The sequence below is a fragment of the Chiloscyllium punctatum genome, chromosome 45 (assembly GCF_047496795.1).
Source record: "Chiloscyllium punctatum isolate Juve2018m chromosome 45, sChiPun1.3, whole genome shotgun sequence".
Lineage (NCBI taxonomy): Eukaryota > Metazoa > Chordata > Chondrichthyes > Orectolobiformes > Hemiscylliidae > Chiloscyllium > Chiloscyllium punctatum.
The window spans coordinates 21,991,999-22,006,275 of record NC_092783.1 but is presented as its reverse complement, the minus strand read 5'-3'; the positions used below and the strand labels follow the sequence as shown (position 1 = coordinate 22,006,275).

The following is a 14,277-nucleotide window of genomic DNA, read 5'->3' as shown; positions in this document are numbered from 1 at the left end:
TGGTAACCCAACACCCAACTGCAAGAATCCCACAGGCAACAAGTAACAATTGGTTTGGAAAGAAATAGGGCAGTCAGAGAATCACAAGCAGCATTCTAATAAAACCAGTTACTAATCTGTGCTGCACACTGTGTACAGTTCCGAAACAACTTCCAACTGTAGAATAACTTTTCTACAATATGTAAAGATCATTTACACTATTCGCTGAAGAATAGATCAAATGAGATAAAATGGCTTTTGAATTCTAAAACAGTTGCCACGGTAACTCGTTTTTTTCTGACAATGTCATACTCTGACTGGTTCTGGGTGTGTAGTGTGGTTTGAAGACAAGCCAATTGTTTGCAATAATGCCACTCATATTACAGGTTCAAGAAACTAAAGTGCCTTCACTGATACTCAGCATTAAAGGCACTTTATGGCACTCCTGAATTACAGTCTTCAGTTTCCTGATGAGAAAACCACCAAAATCATTGGCCACACAGATTGTACGTTAAGAGAGCTTAAACTCTCACAAAATTATTTCAACAGCAAGACACAAATCTCACAAAGTATATGGATGATTCAATTATGTATTGATTCACAGTTCAACATGCTTGTAACAAAGTTTGTTGACATAGAATTAAGCAGTGTTAAGATAAAAGTTACATTAAAATTGTACGAAAATAAAAAAAAGTGGACAATAATTGCACCACACACTGCCTCACTGTTTTGGGTTTTCATTTAATACTAGATTTACTTGCAGCTCAAAGATTTGTTTTGCTTTCCACGTAAATCATTAACTGATTTCTGTGGTAATGATACTGCGTACAGTACAGCAAACTGTATGGAATGAAAGTGCGAGGCCTGGATAATATTCCAATATAGTGTTGATGGGAACTCCTGGTAACTTTCAGCAAAATCATTTTACAAACTGGCCGTCAAAGCTTTCAACAAAACTGATTAACACTCTATTTGGAAATATTTCCTACTCCCCTCCCCCAGGAGTTACCAGATCTGCCAACGAACAAGCCAAAACAAAAAGTCAACGCTACACAGTTGAATGCTGTAAGCCACTGATTTTTAAAATTTGACGTCCTTTATTCTCACACCCTCTAGGTTATTAAACCCTCAGCTTAGTTCTAATGGTCACACCTATAAAGGGTAGATGGCCAGCCAAAGGTTGCCCTTATTTTCTTGTTAATCTATATACTGCTAGAGTTCTAATTTGAAATAAATTCCAAACCAAGCTTACCTTAATTACAAAGTTGGTAGAGTTTCAGACAACCCTCTGGTGCCCAGTTTTAGGGATTCCGTGAAGTATTGAGAAGTTGTTGAAGATTAACCTACCTACGGCTTAACTGTAAACGGCAGCACCTGGTTTCACTGTGAGAGTGCGAACATGTTGTGCCTTCTTGTCATTTCCGGGGCATTTCATTGTTCTCATTCCCCAGAGGCTGTGACTGGGTACGACAGAGGGAGTGATAGGATTTAAACTAGTTTTACGTAAACAGGAAGGAGGGCCGTGAAATTTGATGTGCTTCACCATGACAACTACCAAGAGCGACACACCTGAGTTGAAACATTACACATTTGGTAAGTCATTTTAACAACCTGGTTTCACTGGTACTTACTGGCTAGAAGAAAAGGAAATTGCATTAAAAACATATATTCACTCGACATCAACTGAATGTTAACTCCCGCATATTTCTTGGGGGCAATGAAAACTAGACAGTCAAATTGATAGTTTGGAAAGTACAATATAAAGAACTGCATGCAAATTACAGAAAGTAGCTAACATACAAGTCAACCATACAACACTTTGTACTAGTAACTAGTTTGTTGCTGTAAACAATAATTTATGGTTTATTTCCCATGAAAAAGTGTTTTTAAACTTTCACTTTTTCTCATTTTCTTTTTCTCACTGAACAGGGATAGTGTTAACACCCACTCCGGAGATAACTGCATATTTAATTCAGTCATAGAGATGTATGATCAGATATTCCAACCTAATCTAGTCCCATTTGCCAGCACTTGGCCCATATCCCTCTAAACCCTTCATATTCATGTGCCTTTTAAATGCTGTATTATACCAGCCTCTACCATATCCTCTGGCTGCTCATTCCATATATGCATCACTCTCTGCATGAAAGAGTTGCCCCTTGAGTCTCTTTTGTATCTTTCCCTCTCACCTTAAATCGATGCCCTCTTGTTCTGGACTTGCCCGCTCCAGGGAAAATACCTTATCTATTTATCTTATTCATGCCCCTCATGATTTTATAAATCTCTATAAGGTTTCTCTGGGGAAAACAGCCCCAGCCTATTCAGCCTCTACCTATAGCTCAAGTATTCCAACCCTGGCAACATCCTTGTAAATCTTTTCTGAACCCTTTCAAGTTTCACAACATCCTTCCAATAGGAAGTAGACCAGAATTGCATGCAATATTCCAATGTCGTATACAGCCACAGCATGATCTCCTAAATCCTACACTCTATGCTATGACCAATAAAGGAAAGTATACCAAATGCCTTCTCCACTATCCTATTTATCTGCAACTCTACTGTGAGAAACAAAGCCCACTCACTTCAATAATTTCAGTCCGAGACAAGATCTGAATCAATAGTGTCATTTATTTTACACTTGCAAGTGGGTGTGATGTCCCTTTCTCAAGGCAAGGGACATACACACACTAAATTCAATTCATACATAACATTTATATGATTTGATGTCTATTGTTTTACACTGCTCCCACCCCTGCTTACATCGTCCACTTCCCTAAGACCGGCCCCCATTACCCCTGTTTACCTCTTGCCTTATCCGGCCTTGTCTGTGATAAAATGCTTATTTCTGGTCTCACAAGGCTGTTTGACCTTACCCTGTTATAGGTCATTGTTAGGCATATCCCTTCTTCATCATTATCTACCCCCTTCATCTGTGTCTTTCCCGAGGCCGTTCTGATCCCTATGACCCTTTTAATTGGGGTTTGTTCCTGTGTTTTCATAAAAGTGGGAAGCAGATGTTTATATCTACTGTTTGTACAGGCGTATCTAGCTTAACTTCATCCCCTCACAACATCTTATCTACTTGCCCATAATGTCTACCTTCTGACATAGAGTTTTAGCTAATATAAAAACAATTATATATTTCCTCCACATCGTTTCCATTCTTGTTGACTCAGCTCTTGGCTAAAACAATTACCCACTGGTGTGAGTTCACCTCCTTTGTAAAATGGAATTGCAGAAGTAACACTAATCCTACTGATATCCCACATCTACTTTCAAGGAACTGTGAACCTACACATCAAGGTCTCTTTGTTCAGCAACACTCTGTCTGCCATTCCTCAGCCCATTGGCCCATCTGATCAAGATCCTGCTGTACTCTAAATTTTTCTGGATCTTTTCTCTCCTTCTGCTCTGGGTCTAAGAAACAGGAAAGACACATAATTTTATAGATTCTCAATTAATGCTAGCTTGAGCAGTAACAACAGAGGGAAAGGGAAAGAGATATTTTCTGCCTTTTTATTGTACTTAGGTTAATTTTGGCTGTAAAATTTCAACTTTAAATGCTAGTTGTCTCATTATTTTCTATTAAAATTCAACTATGTAAGCTGATTAGTTTAAAGGAGCAGTTTTGTTTAATTGTTGACTTCCTGCTTTCTGAACTAGATTGTTACTCTGAAACCATACAAAATTGGCTGATAGGGAGTTCTATGTTGTTTCATATGTTGTTCTTAGACTTTGATATTAATTTGAGGCCTCATTCACAGTCTCATACAGAGATTAAAGGTTGAATGGCACAAAACAATTATATATTTCCTCCACATCGTTTCCATTCTTGTTGACTCAGCTCTTGGCTAAAACAATTACCCACTGGTGTGAGTTCACCTCCTTTGTAAAATGGAATTGCAGAAGTAACACTAATCCTACTGATATCCCACAATTCCCCCTCTTTCTTTTAATTACCATTTGTTATCTTCTGCAAATATTTTATTTTTAAGCATCGCTCCCGAAATTTGCAAGCATCATCCCGGAGATTTCATCCATCTTGGTCTCACTCATCTGCTCATTATTTAGTCGATAAAGTCCTTCAGCCTGATTCCCTTTTAGGGGCATCTGTTTCATTAAGGCTGTTTCAATCAACCTTTGGGTGAGCCCTCGTATACAGGGTATGATCATTTTTATTAATTGTTACCCACCAAAAGAGAGCTGGCACAAAGCCTGCTGCAATCTGGTTACGAGCCTTAAATTCATCCGGTACTCCCCTAGGGACTCCTACCGAATCAAGATAAATCCTGTCATCGAAAGAAGTGTCTAACAGTAATCTCTTACCCCTTCCCTTTTTCCCTCCTTTGTTTTCCTTCTCAAATGCCAGGGTAAATGGAATTGCCAATTGTACAATTGCACATATCCCTCTCCAATCCGGAGGTAGGGTGGGTCTCAATATTTTGCCTCCACAGTACCACCACAGATCCGCTCGGGGAACCTTTAATGCTGAGTAGTTCCCTCCCTTCTCTGTTTCGGTGACATTCTTAATCTCTGTACATAGTTTCAGCTCCCCCAAATCTTTCGACCAACTTGTACCTCGTCTACACACACGATGTGTGATTTCCAACTGCGGCAGAAAACAGGGGGGGATCTTTTACATCTTTCTTCTCCAAGGGAGGGAACATCAGAGATAGGGAGGTACAATTCCTATCATTCCATGCAGTCTCATCCTGATACAGGGCTATCATACATTTCATGCCCTTCCTGTCTCGCTTCCACCCGAGCGGAAAGGGAACCACCTGGGCCACTGGTCGACCGGAGGCACATGCATAGCAATTGCTTTTGTTCAGACTTTTTACAGTATACTTTACCCATTCAACCCAGGCATTTGCATCCCCGTACCCAGTTTCTATTTCAATGGTCTGTTTCAAGTCCTTTACCTCTATAAATTTTACTACTTTAGGATCATCGGGAGGGGTGAAAGATTGTATCTTATTACCCAGTAGTTCTACCCGTTTTCCCTGTCCTACACTAATTCGGAAACAACAGCCCAAGAAATCCTTCCCATTTGCTTTCATTTCTATCCCAAATGTTTCATTTAATTGTATCTCATAGGTGGCCCCACCCAGGATTGTTTCGTGCCATGTGGTTTTCCTTATTGTTAGGTATATTGGGTTACACTTTTTATCAGGGCAATCGCGAGCTGGTCGGAAGGGGGTCTGGTGTACTGTGACGAGACCATTATACCAAGTACCGTCCCCAAGGCCATCCCCATAGGACTTAAGATGTATCTCAGAGCTGCGATACTGTCTCTGATTATCTACGTCCCCACAATTTACTAAGCTACATACATCAGCGTCTATTACTTGTGGATTATCAGACTTGGGGACCGTTAATAATACATATGAAAATGATATTTGACAAAATCCCAATACTAAAAGGGCTAGCATCATATCTCTAGCAGCATTCCCAGTATTCTAAACATCATGCTGAATATACAATCTTACAGAAATAATCCCGCGCTCGCGTCGCCACTGTATAATCAGTTACTCAAAGTCTCTTTAGCCTGAGTTTCAGCGAATCTTGCGTTGATTCGGCTGTCCAGACTGCTTCCTCAACTGGAGGGTCCACTGGCCCTTTGATCCGAGTGTAGTGAGTCCAGCCTTTCTCTGCTGTCCTTATTGCTGTTTCGGTAGTCAAAAGAGCCTGGTACGGCCCTTCCCAGTCTGGCTGCAATTTAGTCTCTGTCCATGATTTTACTAAGATCCAATCGCCCGGCTGGATGGGATGAACGGTGAATTCAAGGGGTGGAGTCTGTGCCAATAAACCCTGTTTCCTTAGGAAAGACAAAGAGGAGGACAAACCCAGTATGTACTTCTTTAAAAACAAATCTTTAGTTTCGGGAATTGGCAATTCTCCATTCGTTCCCAAGTAAGGTAATCCAAATAAGATTTCATAGGGGGATAGTCCCAAATCTTTCCTTGGGGCTGTTCGTACTCGCAAGAGAGCTATAGGTAAACATTTGATCCAAGGGAGTCTGGTTCCTATTATCAATTTAGAGAGCTATCGTTTGAGTGTTTGGTTCATTCTCTCAACCCTTCCTGATAATGGCAGGTGCCACGGAGTATGGAACTCCCAGGAAATTCCCAACCCTTTCATTACCCCCCCGTAACACTTTAGAAGTAAAGTGTGTTCCTTGATCGGAATCAATATGGTTCACGAGCCCATATAGGGGAATTATGTGCTCCAATATTGTTTTAGACACCCCACTTGCAGTGGTGGTAGCTAGGGGGTATGCCTCAACCCAACCAGATAAATGATCTACTATGACCAACATATATTTTAGTCTGCCTACCCTGGGGAGTTCAGTATAATCTACTTGTATACTCTGGAAAGGTCTCAAACCTGGGTCTCTTCCTCCCGGGGTCTGTTTTCTCAAGACTTTCTTATTTACCTTTTTGCATATGATACATCCCTCACATATTTGTTTAGCAATTGTATATATTCCTTTACATCCATATTCCCTAAGAACTAAATCACACATTGCTTGTACTCCCCAATGGCTGCCTTGGTGTAGGACAGCCATAATCTCTCGCATCATCATTTTGTTTAACATTTCCCTTCCATCAGGTAACCTCCAATGCCCGTCTGCTGTTTTTACAGCTCCTAAATCTCTCAATTCATTTTCTTCGCTTTCAGTAAATATAGGAGCTTCCCGAGGACCTGGAACAGTAGGTATTAGGGAATGAATCGCCACTTCTTGTGGGTTCAGGGCTGCTTCCTTAGCCACCTCATCGGCTAATCTATTTCCCCTAACCTCTAGTTCATTTCCTTTCTGATGACCATTTACATGCACTACTGCTATTTCTCGGGGAAGTAATAGGGACTCCAAGACCCGTTTAATCAATTCTTCATGTACTAATCCCTTCCCCCACCTCTGGGTTAATACTCCCAAAACCACTCCCTTATCCACGGTAGCAAAGAGGGAAGGTAAGGCTAACACGGGGGCATGGATCAGATCTCTTTTGCCTCATCATCCCAACTTAGACATTTTGGTTCCCCCTCTAATAGTTTGAGATATAATTTCTTAGTCTTCTGTGCATAGGAATCAATCCACAATCTGCAATAACCCGTTAGACCCAAACATTTGCGTAACTCCCTTTTAGTGCTGGGCAGCGGCATTCCCACTATTCTCTCTATCCGTTCCAGGCTTATCTTTCGCTTTCCCTCACTAACTAAATGTCCCAAGTATTTCACTTCTTGCTCCACATATTGTAGTTGGTTTTTAGATACCCGCAGTCCCTGCTGACCCAGGAAATTCAATAATTTGTTAGTGGCTTCTACTACTCTTTCTCTTCTTTTTCCTGTTACTAAGAGGTCGTCTACATACTGCAACAGGGTAGTCCCCTTGGGGCTGCTAAATTTCTCCAATACTTGTTCTAACATCTGTCCAAATAAATTCGGGGATTCCGTAAACCCCTGGGGAAGCACAGTCCATCGGTATTGCTGTTGCTGTCCTGTCTTAGGGTCTTCCCACTCAAAGGCAAACAAATTCCTACCTTCCTCTGCCAAGGGACAAGCCCAAAAGGCATCCTTTAAATATATCACACTAAACCATTTGTGGTCATGAGGGATCTCACTTAATAACGTAGAGGGGTTTGGCACCCTGGGTGCCTGATCTGTACTGTTCGATTTAATGTTCTCAAATCCTGCATCAATCGATAATTTCCATCGGATTTCCGCACTGGTAGTATTGGGGTATTATAAGGAGACATACATGGCTCCAACAATCCATCTCTAATCAATCCTTCAATTACTGGCTGCAGTCCTCGTTTACCTTCAATGGAAATGGGATATTGTCGCTCACAGACAACATCCCCTTTCCTTTTTAAATTTATTTCAAGGGGGGGGGATCTGTAGTTTTCCACAATTCCCTTCCCTAGCCCATACAATAGGGTCTATCTCTCTCTCCATATCCTCTGTCAACATTGCCATTTGGACAACTAATTCTTTTTCCTGAATTCCAATCTCCAGTCCTAAGAGGATAATTAAATCTCTCCCTAGTAAGTTACTTCCTATATCAGGGATATACAACAATTCCCCTTTGACCCTATCCTTAGGACCTTCTATCATCATAGGTTCAAATACTGGAACAGTAAATCCCTCCCCTTTAACCCCTGAAACAGTAATTGACCGTGTCGACATTTCTACTTTCTTTGGTTTAAAATTCAGTGATGACCGTGCTGCCCCCGTATCTACTAGGAAGACTACCTCTTCCTTATAGGGTCCCACCTTCAGGTTTATCAAGGGTTCCTGGTGGGCCCCCGAGGGCAGGAACCCCTGACACCCCTATTCTTCATCAAAATTCATAAGCGGAATTGCCCTCTCTTCCCTTTTCAGAGCCGGACATTCCCGCTTAAAATGCCCTATCTTTCCGCAATAATAACATCCCGCCTGTGGAGTCTTCCAGCTCTGCCCCTGTCGCTCGAACCCTCTATCAAATACTCCCCCTTGTCCTCTCTCTCTCTCTCTCTCTCTCTCTCTCTCTCTCTCTCTCTCTCTCTCTCTCTCTCTCTCTCTCTCTCTCTCTCTCTCTCTCTCTCTCTCTCTCTCTCACTCATTGACAAATAAATTCAGATATTTACAAACCCAGTCTTTGTCCGACCTGAATTTTGGCCAAAAGAGGCGGGACGAAGAATGGATTCCTTAGTCCATATGCATCTTTTTCCCCTGTACAAGTATTATTTTGCCAATTCCACAACATCCTCCCCAAAGAACTTTCTGGAGGTATGTTGTAAGGGACCCCGCCTCCAATTCCATTGCTTTTTCCTTCTTTTGTTTTTCCCGGAGGCTTTTTCCTTACCCACGGCACAACCCATATTGAGTTCCTTCGTTAGTCCCTTATTAACTACTAAAACTCAATCCCGGCCACCAAGGCAATACTTAAAAGTCAGGTTTCTTACCTTGGTCTGTGCACAGAGTTGCCTGGCCCCTTTGTGCCGTATTGTCTATCGAGCTCCTATCACTGTCTGATTCAGATGTCTCTCTTGTGGGATTCGTACCAGTCGCCCAAGGGAGCAGACCAAACCAGGACACGAGACCGCTCCTCAATGGGGAACGGGATGCGTCTTCCCAGTGTCCAAGGCCAGCCACTCCCCCCGGTGATGGAAGAAAATCCCGGACAGCCCCCAATTGTGAGAAACAAAGCCCACTCACTTCAATAATTTCAGTCCGAGACAAGATCTGAATCAATAGTGTCATTTATTTTACACTTGCAAGTGGGTGTGATGTCCCTTTCTCAAGGCAAGGGACATACACACACTAAATTCAATTCATACATAACATTTATATGATTTGATGTCTATTGTTTTACACTGCTCCCTCCCCTGCTTACATCGTCCACTTCCCTAAGACCGGCCCCCATTACCCCTGTTTACCTCTTGCCTTATCCGGCCTTGTCTGTGATAAAATGCTTATTTCTGGTCTCACAAGGCTGTTTGACCTTACCCTGTTATAGGTCATTGTTAGGCATATCCCTTCTTCATCATTATCTACCCCCTTCATCTGTGTCTTTCCCGAGGCCGTTCTGATCCCTATGACCCTTTTAATTGGGGTTTGTTCCTGTGTTTTCATAAAAGTGGGAAGCAGATGTTTATATCTACTGTTTGTACAGGCGTATCTAGCTTAACTTCATCCCCTCACAACATCTTATCTACTTGCCCATAATGTCTACCTTCTGACATAGAGTTTTAGCTAATATAAAAACAATTATATATTTCCTCCACATCGTTTCCATTCTTGTTGACTCAGCTCTTGGCTAAAACAATTACCCACTGGTGTGAGTTCACCTCCTTTGTAAAATGGAATTGCAGAAGTAACACTAATCCTACTGATATCCCACATCTACTTTCAAGGAACTGTGAACCTACACATCAAGGTCTCTTTGTTCAGCAACACTCTGTCTGCCATTCCTCAGCCCATTGGCCCATCTGATCAAGATCCTGCTGTACTCTAAATTTTTCTGGATCTTTTCTCTCCTTCTGCTCTGGGTCTAAGAAACAGGAAAGACACATAATTTTATAGATTCTCAATTAATGCTAGCTTGAGCAGTAACAACAGAGGGAAAGGGAAAGAGATATTTTCTGCCTTTTTATTGTACTTAGGTTAATTTTGGCTGTAAAATTTCAACTTTAAATGCTAGTTGTCTCATTATTTTCTATTAAAATTCAACTATGTAAGCTGATTAGTTTAAAGGAGCAGTTTTGTTTAATTGTTGACTTCCTGCTTTCTGAACTAGATTGTTACTCTGAAACCATACAAAATTGGCTGATAGGGAGTTCTATGTTGTTTCATATGTTGTTCTTAGACTTTGATATTAATTTGAGGCCTCATTCACAGTCTCATACAGAGATTAAAGGTTGAATGGCACAACTTACAGAAATCATGGCAATATTCTCTCATTCACTTTGATTCTGATTCTGGGACCTTAATGTGCCCAAAATGGCAGCTACAATTGCCACTGTCTTTGCCCTTTGTACATGAAGTGGCATGGGAGTTTCTGGCTGATGTAGTAAGTAGCTGGATAAAACATCTCTATTTTTGCAACTGTTGACTCGCCAACAAAACCTCACTTTGTATCATCTTGCTGCTCTGCCTGATAGTAGATATTCAAAACTACAATTAAAGGAATAATTCTTGAAGATAGACCTTGCTGGCATTTAAAAATCACTTCTTTCCTAAGTGCAGCTTCTAATTGTTCAAATTAATGCTGTGAAATAGTAATATATCTGTGCTGTATAGGCAATAACCATTTCTCAAACTTGAAATATTTTTATTTTCCATTTCAATTGAATCCAACTGATCCATTCATTTTCAGTCACGATGATTGTTGGTCAGCACAGATGGTACTCAACGACAGGAAAGAAATCTTGTTTGTTACTTCAGGATTATCATTTACATGGGGCTGCATTACAACCATACATTTGATACAAGAATTCTGAAGAAGAGTCATTCTAGACTGTAAATGTTAATTCTGTTTCTCTCTTCACAAGTTCTGCCAGACATACTGAGTTCTGTCAGCATTTTCTGTGTTTATTTCAGCATTACAAACGATCTGAAATGAGACACAGCAATCCTTGAGGGTACATACCTTTTTTTTTGTCTACCTACGGACTTGACTTAAATTAAAACTCTTCTGATTAGCCTCCCATTTCCACATTCTTTAAGTTTTTTTTCAAACTCTGCTGCCTGCATCCTAACTCACGACAAATTCCAGTCCAAACAGTTTCTATGCAACAAACGCTTCTTCATCCTCAGAGAACTGAATTGACAATTTCAATGACTTGGTTTCCAGCTTAACAATGCAAACATTCACAGATGTCTGGTTCTGGTTAACCCAGTCCCTGTCTGTGGGATATTTTCAATCCTTCAGGATCCTTAAATGTAGATTCTGTCTGTTCTCACTGTCATCTGGGGTAGATCTTAATATAAGTTATATTGGTGACTATTGGTTATTGGGCAAACTTTACATTTTCACAGACTAGATTTTTCAATTAAGCCCACAATTACTACTATACATGTGAGTTAAATGGTGAGCCATTAATATTGCTGAACAATTCACTGAGCATTGCTTCTGATGTACACTCATGTACATAAAAGCAATATCCTGCTTACAAATAAGCTTGCAAAATTCAAGCTTCTTTACGACATTTTGTAGCTATCTTGGGTATTACTGAAAATTGCATTCACTAAGAATACCATATTCCACTGATGATTTGTTATATCTGTGGGATCATCCAATCATGTCCTTACTTCGAATGAAATGAGGAGTAGTTTTTCAAAATATATCCTGTCAATGTCAATTGATTTCAAAATACACTCCATCCATCAGCCGCTTCTTTGTACCTTGGACCTTGAACCCTCTTATTTGTTTCTCCTCCATGTTTCCATCAAGCTTGCTGTAAAGTGCATCAGTGCTGTACAAATTATGACATTGAGGATTGTATTCTCACTGAATAACGGTGTAAAGAAATTCTTCTTAAATTCTTTAATTTGTGGTGGCGCTCTCATTAATGATCGCAGAACAGAAGAAGGACCACTGAGTATTTTCTGTGTGTAAGCCATAGATAAAATTGTGAACTGAAATGATTTATAGGATTGCTGCATATTTTGAAAAGCAAGTAACCTGACACTCATAGCAAGCATTGTTTAAACAGGTACTTGAACAAGGAATAATTAAAGGTTAGGTTGCAGATGAACTGGTGTCTGGGCTCTGTAGTCAGATGGACTTTGTTGGTAACAAGAAGTTGATTTGTCTATGGACTATTGACCAGTAATCAATGACAAAGATCTTTTATGTGCCAACTGCTGTGAGATTGATTGTCAAGTAACTGAACAGTTTGGGGAAGGGAAAAAGAGAGAAACAAACCTGCTTGGAGCACTCTTTCCTTTTTTCTGCAGTAGGGCATTTTAAACCTGCAGAAAACTATCTTTCCTTCACTAATTAGTGTAAGCTATGACTTTTAATTGTTAAGTCAAAGATCTTTTATAAATGAGCCAGCGACAGAAAGCCTTTTGCAAATCAGTGGAAGCATTGGGAAAAGGGTTGAGAAGACACCTTTTTTGATCAGCAAAAAACAAATGAACAGATCTTGTGAACAAAGGTTACTGAATAGCATTCCTAGTTTTTCCTCTTACCAAATGCTTTATTTTCCTGTATTGTGGAGTTTTAATGAAAAATTGAGTTTTAGTTAGTTGAGTTATATGTCAATATTCATAATTGTTCACCTGCAGCTAAGTCTATTCACTTACAATGCATAGGATTTTTAATAAGTTCAGAAACCTGCCTTCTATCAACTTGGATCTGAAAGACTGGTAATTTGGGTAATTTCATATACTTTTAAAAATCTTTAACTTTTGTGATGACTCCAGGGTGACCTTTGTAGAGATTTTAAAAAATCATAAGGGGCGTGGATAGGGTAAATAGACAAGGTATGTTCCCTGGGGTGGGAGAGTCCAGAACTAGAGGGCATAGGTTTAAGGTGAGAGGGGAAAATTTAAAAGGGACCTAAGGGGCAAAGTTTTCGTGCAGTGGGTGATGCGTGTATGGAATGAGCTGCCAGTGGAAATGGTGGAGACTGGTACAATTACAACACTTAAAAGACATCTGATGGTTATATGAATAGGATAGGTTTACAGGCCAAGTGCTAGATTAAGTGAGAATATCTAGTCAGCATGGACGAGTTGAACCGAAGATCTGTTTCCGTGCTGTACATCTCTATGACTCCAGGAATATTGAGACTTGCTATCCCACTGAGGCATGACAATGTTTAGAACATATTTGAAACAGAGGTAACAAGGATTTTGTTGTGATCTCAGTAACTAAAACAGGTGAAGGAAAACATCAGGTTCTGTACTACATTTCAGGGATAGCACTAAAAATAGCAAATTTCCTGCAGGTGAGAGTGGTCTTTGGAAGTCATGAGGGAACTTTCAAACACTGGCTGATTAACTTTCGCTGGTAAGTTGGAGGTAGCATTGCTTGGCAGATCCAAAACGACAGAGATAAATGAGGTGCTAGATTAAGACTTTGGTTTAGAGGAAATAGAAAGGAGCCTAAGCACTTCAAGTAGTGAGATGTTGGAACCAGATGATTTTCGGTTCTAATTAAAATAGCTTGAGCACAAGGAGAGAATGAAGAAACGAAAATTGGCAGGAAAAGACAAAAAAAAGGAAATGGGATTGAGAAGAATGGTATTGAGAAAACCAGAATTATAACTGCAAGAGAAGATAAAGTGAGGGAATATGAATATTAGCTTAAAAGGAAGACATTTAGATAAGAGACATCAGATGTTGGTGCATGCCTTGTCTGGATCTGTGTCTTAATGTAAAAGCCAGTAAGGAAATACTTACATTTCCATCGGGCCTAATGAAATTTGAGGAAAAGAATGTGAAAGTATTATTTTAAATTTAGAAAATGGCTAGGCAAATTAATTGGGCAAAGGGTACTGGACTTTGTTCCTTCTGAATAAGTTGACAGGTAAAGCACAGGAAATTGATGCCTCACCTTCACAGCAGGTTTTGCAGGATTATGACACTTTTAAAAAAAACTGTATTAGCTGAAAACAATGCATATAGGCAGGTGTTCCAGAAATTAAGGAAGCAGTCAGGATAAGCCTATTTGAATTCAAAGGGTCAAGCAAAGTAATTTTGATAGGTGGGTAAGATGGACCAGGCTAGACGCCCTCAAAATATTTTAAGAACATTGCCTAGACCCTAACTTTTTCTTATTTTAAAGGTGAACGTGAAGTGGGTGTT

General features: G+C 40.2%; 1 protein-coding gene and 1 long non-coding RNA gene across 5 annotated transcripts in view; one reads left to right on the top strand and one right to left on the bottom strand.

Moving 5' to 3' along the window:
* Positions 1-1,446, bottom strand: part of LOC140467214 (uncharacterized) — a 33,693-nt gene extending 32,247 nt beyond the window's left edge. For 2 of the 4 annotated variants that reach the window (XM_072563436.1, XM_072563435.1), the window contains exon 1: positions 1,232-1,435. The gene's annotated coding sequence lies outside the window, so the exon portion shown is untranslated. Of the gene's footprint in view, positions 1-1,231 lie in introns of all 4 variants that reach the window. The other 2 variants (XM_072563439.1, XM_072563434.1) reach the window with 2 other exon arrangements.
* The window catches only part of LOC140467217 (uncharacterized), a 95,269-nt gene continuing 82,387 nt past the window's right edge, over positions 1,396-14,277 (top strand). The window contains exon 1 of the long non-coding RNA XR_011955362.1: positions 1,396-1,572. This is a non-coding gene — a long non-coding RNA (uncharacterized lncRNA). The remainder of the gene's footprint in view (positions 1,573-14,277) is intronic.